The 10,605-nt window shown below is 38.0% G+C and overlaps 1 pseudogene; it reads left to right on the top strand.

Annotated features, from left to right (window-relative positions):
- The first annotated feature begins 313 nt into the window (after positions 1–313).
- Positions 314–2,378, top strand: LOC115275949 (annotated as a pseudogene).
- Positions 2,379–10,605: the final 8,227 nt, after the last annotated feature.

Below are 10,605 nucleotides of genomic sequence, written 5' to 3' on the forward strand. Positions count from 1 at the left end.
AATGTAGTCAAGTGGCAAATTATATTTAATTCACATCCTGACATATTTACATAAACCTTTAAGTATCGATGATGATAAGACCACACTTACAATTTCTGATATCAATTTCTGCTATAAATGCCATGCACAGTTTAAGCCAATATAAACACAATTCTAACAATTAGAATGAAAAAAGTCCTAAGATTAAATCTGGTCCCTCCAAAAAGTTGACGTGATATGGAAAGGTTTCCATATGTTTAAACAGCTTACCTCTAACAGAAATAAAAGTTTCAAGTTAACTGATATTTTGGAACACCATTCTGTGGCATGAGCGATGGTACATCATATCCGGACTCGGACATCTGAACTAATGGTAAGTTCTAAAACTTCATGGTTTTCTCACCAATAGAGAGAGTTAGGTAACTATGAGGTACACCCCTGAATCCTATGTCCCCATAAAGTTCAGCATTTGATTGGAAAAGGCTGCCCTTGGGTTTAATTTTCTGATGATCATGGCCTGGAAATGGCTCCCGTTGCTTTGCTCATTTTATCCAACCAAATTCACCCAGAATCTCTATGCATGTGTTACTGAACTTGCTAACCACTCTGAGAGGGAGGGAAATGCCAAATCTGACATTACCTGGTGTTTCCTGTACATTCCAAGACTTGAGTTGCCTGTGTCTTGTGGGATAGACAGGCAGTAGAACCTGGGTCCTGCCAGTGGGAAGAATCTGTCAGAAGATCCCTGCATAAAGCTTAGGCCCCACAGGCCTGCCCTGAGAGAGTGTAAGAGAACCAGATTCCACCCACTTCGAGGACCTCAGATAAGCCTGCCCATCCCACCCATCCTCCATGCTCTGGGGAAGAGAAAGGAGAAGTCTCCCCTGAGGATTCATACCCACTCGGTAGCCCTCTCTAAGGTTTGCAGGACCTATTCCTAGCGCTTAGATAGTCCAAAGGCTCATAACAGTGGAGAAGTTAGTTTAAAGTAGTCTTCGGAAGAAATCATCATAGAGAATAAAAAAGACATAATATTTAAAGAGATAATGGGTGAGATTTTCCAGAATTACTAAAAGATACCAGTCCTCAGATCATGACACTTAATGAAACACCAAGAAAAATGTACCAGATACATCATAGTGAATGATCAGAGATGGAAAGAGTTTTTAAGAACACTCAGAGTGAGAAGATAGATGATCTACAAAGAAATGGCAATAAAACTGAGAGCTGACATCTTGATATAAATCCACTGGAGGGCCAAAGAGAAGGCACTGAAAGACAGAAAATAACCAGCAAGCTGGAACCCTAACTCTGGCAAATATTCTTTTCAAGCATGGTAGGATGCAGGTGGTGAGGATATGGGTATAGACTAGAAAATTCTGCCAGCTCTGGGAGAAGTATGCTTGACCTCTACTCAACACCACCTTCCTGATTCTCCTCCTCTGGCACACAACACCAGGATGGATACTGCAGGCACTCCAGGATGGAGGTTGGAGCCGGGATGCACAGGACCCCGACCTTTTCCCCCGCAGGGAACAGCAAGTAGAGCGGGACATCCAACTGCAAGAGGCACCACCAAGAGTAGCAGTGCAGGGGGCAGGTGCTGACTCTCCAGCAGAGAGGCCACTGGTTGCCACTGAGAAGCCCCCAGGGAGGCCACCCCCCACCCCAAACCCCCAGCAGGCACTGCCCACATCAGATCAGGCTGTTTGGAAAAATTTCCTGCAGTTGTGTGGTTTAAGAAACTCCCACGGTTGTGTGACTGCAGATATTCCCAAGGCTGGTTGAATTCAGTGTTTAATAAAGAGAATGGTGGAGGTGCTGGATGGCTCAGTCGGTTGAGCCTCCAAGTCTTGATTTCAGCTTAGGTCACCATCTCACTCATGATGGGATGGAACCCTGCGTCTAGCTTAGCGCTGAGGATGGAGACGACTTAAGATTCTCTCTCCCTCTCTCTGCCCATCCCCCACTGGTGTTCTAAATAAATAAACAACCTCCCGACAGGCCCTCTGGACAAATACAGGCATTTGTCTAGAATTGGACATTTGTCCATAAGATTCAGGCAATTGACAACACCAGTTCTTGTATCATAAGCATGGGATATGATCACATGAAGGCTTACAGCATGTTGGAAAAATGAGGCTATGCAAATGTCATTATATCAGGCCAATTGCTTGGAGAGACTTAGTAAACTTGAAAATTTACAAAAAAGCATGCTGGAAATGGAAACAATTTCATGTGGGAATATCGCAGGCAAAGGCGTCATTGCTTTACATCGCATAAGAAACCTCAAGTATTTATTCTTAAGTGATCTTCCTGGAATAAGAGAAAAAGAAAACCTTATCCAAGCCTTTAAGAGAACACTGCCTTCTCTGGAACCAAAATTAGACTTGAAATAAAATAATAATATTGAATAAGTGTCTTATTTTCATTTAAAGCGTCATTTGAAAAAAAAGTTTCAACTTTGCAATACATTTGCAAATCTTCATAATAAAATATTGGAAGGCCACTTTTCAAGAAAAAAGTGCAGTGAGGAAATTTTTAGATTAACTAAAATGTTTGAAGGGCGCTACATCAGGCAAGAGGATTATTTAAGATGAAAAGGTTTTGATCTCAGTAAAAATGGTGAGCAAAGAGCCTGGAGTAGTAAATAAATAGATAAATAAATCTAAACAAATTCTCTGTGTAAAATCATAGTACCCTAGTTTGTGGCAAAGAACATTCTAGAGCTAAAACACAACTGCAGTAGTATACCGGGGAAAGGAGGGAACAGAGTTTAAGGCTCTCAAGTTCCTTCTATTTTATGAGAGAATACAGTTGTTGATTGACTTAAACTTTGATTGGCAAATATGTTAAATTAGCTTCAGCAAATGACTTAAAGATAGAGATAGAACACCACCTTCAAGCAATAATAGAATTAGCAAAAATTTTAAAGACAAGCAAACCAAAACTAAATCCAATGGATATCAAGAAAGAAGAGGGGTTTTTTATAAGGAAAGGAGGGAAGAGTGGAGGGAAAATGAGACAAAAATAAAATCTATAATAAAGCTATATGGACTAAGCAACGTCAATGAAAGCAAAATTCAACTAAAAAAAAAAAAAAGCAGAAGCCAACGTATGTAGTTTGTAAGTGATGAGCCTAAAAGCAAAACAAAAAACTTATAGGGCTGCCTGGGTGGCTCAGTTGGTTAACTGTCCAAGTCTCAATTTCTGCTCAGGTCATGATCTCACCATTCCTGAGATAGAGCCCACATCCCACTCTATGCTGATATCACAGAGCCTACTTGGGATTTTTTCACACTCTCTCCATGCCTACCCCCCACTTGTGTGTGTGTACTCTCTTTCGCTCTCAAAATAAATAAATAAGCTTTAAAAAATTACAATATAAAAAGATGAGAAAATATATACTAAGTATATACCAACAAAATGAAAGCTAAAGTATCTATAGAAACATCAGACAAAATGGTCACTAAAGCAGGAAGATTTCTCTTCCTGAGAGTAAATGATGAATTACACTTCTTTCACTGAAATTCCCAGGTCAACAATAATGACTCTTCACACATGGTAACCTTGCATTTGAGCCTCACGCTCCATGACCCCTTAGATTTCTGTCTCCATTTCCAGTTGACATAAGCCATACCTGGAGTCCTCACAAACTCCAGTCCTGCATTCTGAGTTCTCTCGATTTTTCCACTCTCTAACCACAATAGCCTTACCCTCTGATGTCTTCCCTTTCTCCAAAAACAATCAAGCACCAAACCTACTCTACTGCTCCAAACCCTCAAACTCAACCTTCCTCACCTCATCTTGGCATCAGGAGTTTCAGAGACACCAGTTCCCTTCTTGACCTCTGAACCAATTGCAAAACTAGAGTAAGGCAAATGGAAGTGCTTCGTCTTTTCTATTTATTTTTTATAGTTTATTTATTTATTTTGAGAGACAGAGAGAGAAAGCATGAGTGGGAGAGGGGCATATATAGCAGGAGAGAGAGAGAATTCCAAGCAGGCTACGCACCGTCCGTGCAGATCAAGGCATGTTCTTGAACTCAGAGATCATGACCTGAGCTGAAATCAAGAGTCGGCCACTTAACCAACTAAGCCATTCAGGCACCTGCTTTGTTCATTTTAAAGGACAGAGCTGCCTTTCCCAAATTCTTATATTTAAGATATTTTTTGAATACAGTGGTCAAAGACATTTGAAATGATTTTGGTTCTGTAACTCTCTTTTAAGAATGGCCAACAGTTTGTCTATCTCACAAAGTAGGTCACATGTTTAGTGATTACCTGAGCATTGGACCAGAATTCTCCCTCCAAGCATTTCTCACTTGTAGCAAACATAGGGCAGATTCTGACTTACTAGAAAAATAAGAAGTAGCACTGTAAAGGAGGTAGTAAGAAAGAGTCAAAGAAAACAAGAACAAAACAGAGCTTACTTACTTTTTAACCCAGATTGACCCTAAAAGTGTTAACATATTATTGGAATTGAACATTGACTAAAACCTGTCAGAGGAAAGGACGAAATAAGTTGAACCCCAAATAACACAAAACTCTTCCTGTTTGTTTCAAATAGTGGAGGACAGAATTACTGATTTATACTGAATTTCTATAATTTTGTTCCTCAAAAACACTTCAGCCAAATGAAAAACTTTTCAACTTTTACATAGAAGACCATGACCCTTGGTCAAAAGAGCTTCTTTTCACCCATGGGTGTTAATTCTCATTCTAGATGAGAAAAAAAAAAAAAAGGTATGAGCAAGAAAAAAGCTAAATGAAAAGGAGAGATTTAATCACCTGCTCAAGAAATACAAGAGATATCACTAGACCAAAAGTGGTTGTCAAAAGAATTGTATCCAAAAGAAATGCTAAACAAAATGGACTGATAATATTGCGGAAGCATTCACCTCAATGCCAAAAAGTAATCAAAGACAAAGAAGCACACCCTACTTAAGCCTATCTGACCGGTTAACTGCAAACACAAGGAGAACTCAATGAGGAGAGACTGAACAAAATGTTCACAAACCGACAGTAGCAAAAAAGGGGGGGGGGGGGTGGCGAGGAGGAGTGCTGCCCACTGCCCCATTGCTAAGGAAGAGTCACGCTGCACAGAGAGTCCCATCAGGTAGGAGAAAACAGAAGGGGTCCTATCTCTGCCTAGTCAGCTGTGGAGATAGCGTGGGACAGACCCTGGAGACTCCTGGAATGTGAGCTAATGAGTCAGGGAGGGAGAATGCATCCCAGCTCCCCCTCTGCAGCCGCATCAAAGGTTCCAAGGATTAGGAAAAATGCCCAGCCCATTGCGCAAGCCACCCTGGATACCCAGAATCTAATCCAGTTGATGAGTTTATTCAAGCCAGTTTTTTGTGGAGTTGGTACCAAAACCATCTCGAACGACTTTTTGCCTGGGAAACGAGACAGAAGAACAGTCTTCATGCAGCACCCTCATCAGCATTCAGCCAATGGTAATAAAGCAATTCTATAACTCTAATTCCTTAACATAAAGTTATGATTGCCAAAAACCAAAATTATAGTCCCAGACTCCTTTTTCTCTAGATAAAATGAAATCTTGGTTATCTGGACTATTTGAGCAGTTTCCTGTCTGTGCACTTATTTTCCAGCCTAGAAATGGAAAGCTAGGTATGCTGCTCCCTCTACTGGCTATGCCCCTGCAGTTAAAGATGAGTTTAACTTCACAACTCAGCCTTTTAGCTGGATTCTTCTCTCCAGAAACCAAGAAATGGACTACGCAAGTTTCTTAAACTTCAACCAAAGATTTACAGAGCCTTTCACAAACATCACATTAAAGAGTTAACATAAACGTGTTTAAACCCTTAAAAACAAATTCTATTCATCTATTTTTGCTGATATTGGCTGAAACTATTGACATTTTCTCATGATTTTCTTAACTGTGCCCTGAAGAGTGAAGGACTAGGGAGGGAATTTAAGAAAGAAAAATAATCATAAAGCTATTTTCAATGTTTTGAAGCAAGGTTTCCAAGCATTTCTTATCCTCTCTCCTCTCAATACTTGCAGAACCTTTGTCACCCCATTCTTCCATCACTGAAATGCGCAAGCACACTTGGTGGCCTTATATCTTATACCTTCTGAACTTCCAGAAAAGAGTATAAATGTATAGAGTTAACTGTAGGTAAAAATGCTGGGATATTCTTTGGTTCTTAAAAACTAATAGGATAATGGCAGTGGTCATACCAGCAACTAGACACCGCCTATAAGAACCAGTTGTTACTTAGATGGATTAATGGGGCCATCCCCTCCTCACTGCTTATCAAGCAAGTGGTCTGAAGTGGACATTCCATAATGCATCTTCTTTCTTCCAAGGTCCAAATTTTACCCTTAACTTATTTATTCAGCCAAATTCGCTCATTAGGTCATCTGATGAACATTTACTGAGCACCTACCGTCTGTCAAGCCATGTCCTGGGGCCAGGGGTACAGTAGTGAACAGACGGTCTCACTGAAAAGACAGAAGGCAGCTTAGTGAGCTCCCATTCATTGTCCCTACATCTCAATGAGTTTATACGTGTCCACAAATACTAGGTTAAATTCCAACTCCATGAAATCTTCTCTGACCAGTTTGAACCATGGGTCTCACACCAGCTCTGATTTTCTGAAACATTCTGTCATTAAGCCACTACATATTTCCTATCTATACATGTGTTTCTCATGTCTTTCATTGCCTTAAATTAGTATTTAAATATTTCACTGCCATCTGACTATTCACATATGTCTGCATTTTCTCCTCAACTAAATTAAAAATTCTTTGAAGCAAGAAATACATGACCTGAGATAAAATTATATAAGAAGTTCTAAAAAGGCATAAAAATAAATCATATTTAACAACTCACCTTTCTTGAAAAGAATATTATTAATAGTCTATCAGCAAAGTTTTATGTACTATAGAAACTGAATTGGTTACTAATCCTAATGAGATTGTCTTATATTAAGATATTAATTATAATCCCCAAGGCAACTTCTAAGAAAATAACAAAATATAGTAAAAGAACAAGATTAAGAGAATTTAAATGGTATTATTTAATACAAAAAAAGGAAAGGAGAAACAGAAGAACAAAAAGGACATAAGACATAAAAGAATAAATAACATGACAGGCATAAATCCTACCATATCAGTAATTATATTAAGTGTAAATGGATTAAGTGTTCCAATCAAAATGCAGATATTGGGCAGAATAGATTTAATGTTTATTTTTGAGAGAAAGAGAAAGAATATAGGAGAGGGGCAGAGAAAGACAGGGAGACAGAGGATCCTAAGTGGACTCTGCACTGACAGCAGAAAGCAGGATGAAGGACTTAAACTCATGAACCCTGAGATCATGATCTGAGCCAGAGTCAGATGCTTAACCAACTAAGCCACCAAGTCATCCCAGGCAGAATAGATTTTTTAAATGATCCAATACTATGTCTACATGACATATACTTTAAATTCAAACACATGAATAAATTAAAGTTAAAAAGATGGAAAATAATATACCATACAAACAGTAACCAAAAGAGTTGGAGTCCTATATTAATATCAGATAAAATTGACTTCAAGACAAAGATTTTATGATGATAAAAGGATCAATCCATCCAAAAGACATAACAATTATAAACATATATACATCTAATAAGAGAACCCCAAAATACATCAAGCAAATATTTACAGAGTTGAGGAAATACATGTCGTTAATAATAATTATAAATTTCAATAACCCATTTTCAATAATGGGTAGAACAACTAAGCAGATCAAAAAAGAAGTAAAAGACTTGATAAACACTATAAACCAACTAGACCTAACAAACATTGATAGAACACTCCATCCAACAACAGCACAAAAAAACTAGGAATAAAAGGGAAGGTCCTCATCAACCTGATGAGGGCTATCTTCTAAAATCCCACAGCTAACATCATACTTAATGAAGAAAGACTAAATATTTTCCTTTATGATCAAGAACAAGACAAGAATGTCTGTTCTAATCACATCTAGTCATTGTACTGGAGGTTCTAGCTGGAGAAATTAATCAAGAAAAATAAATAAAGGCATCCAGATTGGAAAGGAAGTAAACCTGTCTCTAATCACAGGTGACATGGTCTTGTATATAGAAAATCCCAAATAATCCTTTAAAAATTATATTGAGATAATAAATGAGTCAGCAAGTTTGCAGAATAGAAGATCAATATGAAAAAAATCAAATGTACTTCTACATATTATCTATGAACAACACAAAAATGAAATTTAAAAAAAATTCCATTTATAATAGCATCAAAAGGAATAAAATACTTAAGAATTAATTTAATAAAAGAAATCTAATAATTATACAATGAAAAACTACAAGGCATCATTTAAAACACATAAAGGATCTTTTTTTTTCCATAATATTTTATTGTCAAATTGTTTTCCATACAACACCCAGTGCTCTTCCCCTCAAGTGCCCTCCACCATCACCACCACCTGTCTTCCCCCCTCCCCCCTCCCCACATAAAGGATTAAAGCTGTGTTAAGTTATGCTTCCACTTGTAGTGCTTCAGATCATATCATTTTTTTTTTAAATGAGAGGTGCCTGGGTGGCTCAGTCAGTTAAGTGTCCAACTTCAGCTCAGGTCATGATCTCAGAGCTTGGGATTTTGGTCATGATCTCACAGCTCATGTGTTCAAGCCCCATATCAGGCTCTCTGCTATCAATGCAAAGCCCCCTTCAGATCCTCTGTCCTGCTCTCTCATTCTCTGCCCTTTCCCTGCTCATGCACGCTCTATCTCTTTTTCTCTCAAAAATAAATAAACATTTTTTTCACATTTATTAATTTTGAGAAGGGAGAGGGGCAGAGAGAGAGGGAGACACAGAATCCAAAACAGCTCCAGGCTCTGAGCTGTCAGCATAGAGCCTGACATGAAGCTTGAACCCACAGCTGTGAGATCACGGCCTGAGCCAAAGTTGGACACTTAACTGACTGAGCCATCCAGATGCCCTAGTAAACCTTTATTTTAAAAAATGAATAAACCTATATCTCTATGACCATTTTTGACAAGAGGGCCAAGATCATCCATTGGGGAAAGAATACACTCTTTAGCACCCTGGACACCTGTATATCCATGTGCAAAAGAGTAAAATTGGTCCCCTACTAAACAATATACGAAAATCAACTAAAAATGGATCAATTACCTAGAGAGCTAAACCCATAAAACTCTTAGATGAAAAACTAAGGATAATCTTCATGACTTCAGATTTAGTAACAACAGATTCTTAGATATGACAGAAAGACCATGAGTAACAAAAGAAAAAATGTATAAATAAATTGGACTTAATCAAAATTAAAATCTTTTGTGCATGAAGGTATTATCAAGAAAGTAAAAAGATAACATGCATAATGGAATAAAATATGTGCAAATCATATATCAGATAAAAGTCTAGAATACGGAATAAATGAACTCCTACAAATCTACAATAAAAAGACAAATAACCCAAGTTAAAAATGGGGAAAGGACTGAACGGACATTGCCCCAAAGGAGACATATGAATGGCCAAGAAGCACATGGAAAGATGTCGACATCATTAGGCAGTGGGGAAATACAAATTGAAGTCACAAAGAGATACCACTTCACCCCCACTAGGATGGCTATAATCAGCAAGATAGATAACAAGTATTGGCAAGGATGTGGAGAAACTGGGATGTTCATGCATTGCTGGTGGGTAAGTAACATGGTACAGTCCCTTTGTCAAAGCAGATCCTCAGAAAGTTACACATGGAGTTGCCATGTGACCCAGTAATTCTATTCATAGGGATGTACTTAAGAGAAATCAAAACATATGTCTGCACAAAAACTTGTACATTAAGGTTTTATAGCAACATTATTAATAATAGCCAAAGAATAGAAATAATACAAAATTTCATAAACAAATCAATGGATCAAAAACATGTGGTAGGTATACAAACACAATGGAATGTTTGGGGCCATAAAAAGGAATTAAATATTGATATATGCTACAACATGGATGAACCCTGAAAACAGTGAAAGGAGCCAGACATGGTAGGTAACATACTGTATGATGACATTTCCATGAAATCTTTTCTATTTGCAAAAACTGACAAAGTTCCAACTTTATTCTTTTTCAAGATTATTTTTGCTGTTTGGAGTCCTTTGCATTTTCATATGAGTTTTAGGATGATCAGCTTGTCCATTCTGCAAATGGAATAGATTGCATAGAAATGAAATCAATAGATTGCCTGGATGTTTCAGCCAGTTAAACTTCTGATTCTTGGTTTCAGCTCAGGTCATGATCTTGCAGTTTATGAGTTTAAGCCTCACTTCAGTCTCTGTGCTGACAGCGAAGCCTGCTTGGGATTCTTCTTCTCAGCCTCTCCCCTGCTAGTGCTCTCTCTTTCTCTCTCTCTCAAAATAAATAAATATATAAAACATTAAAATAAATAAATAAAATCAATTTTGCTAATAGGCAAATCTATAAAGACAGAAAGTAGATTAGTGGTTATCAGGGACTCAGAGACTTGCCAGAGGGGAATAGAAAATGGTTGCTAATGGGTACAGGGTTTCCTGTTGGGGGAATGAAAATGTTCTAAAATTATATAATGGTAATGGTGTACAACTCTGTGAATG

This window comes from Suricata suricatta, chromosome 13 (genome assembly GCF_006229205.1).
Source record: "Suricata suricatta isolate VVHF042 chromosome 13, meerkat_22Aug2017_6uvM2_HiC, whole genome shotgun sequence".
Lineage (NCBI taxonomy): Eukaryota > Metazoa > Chordata > Mammalia > Carnivora > Herpestidae > Suricata > Suricata suricatta.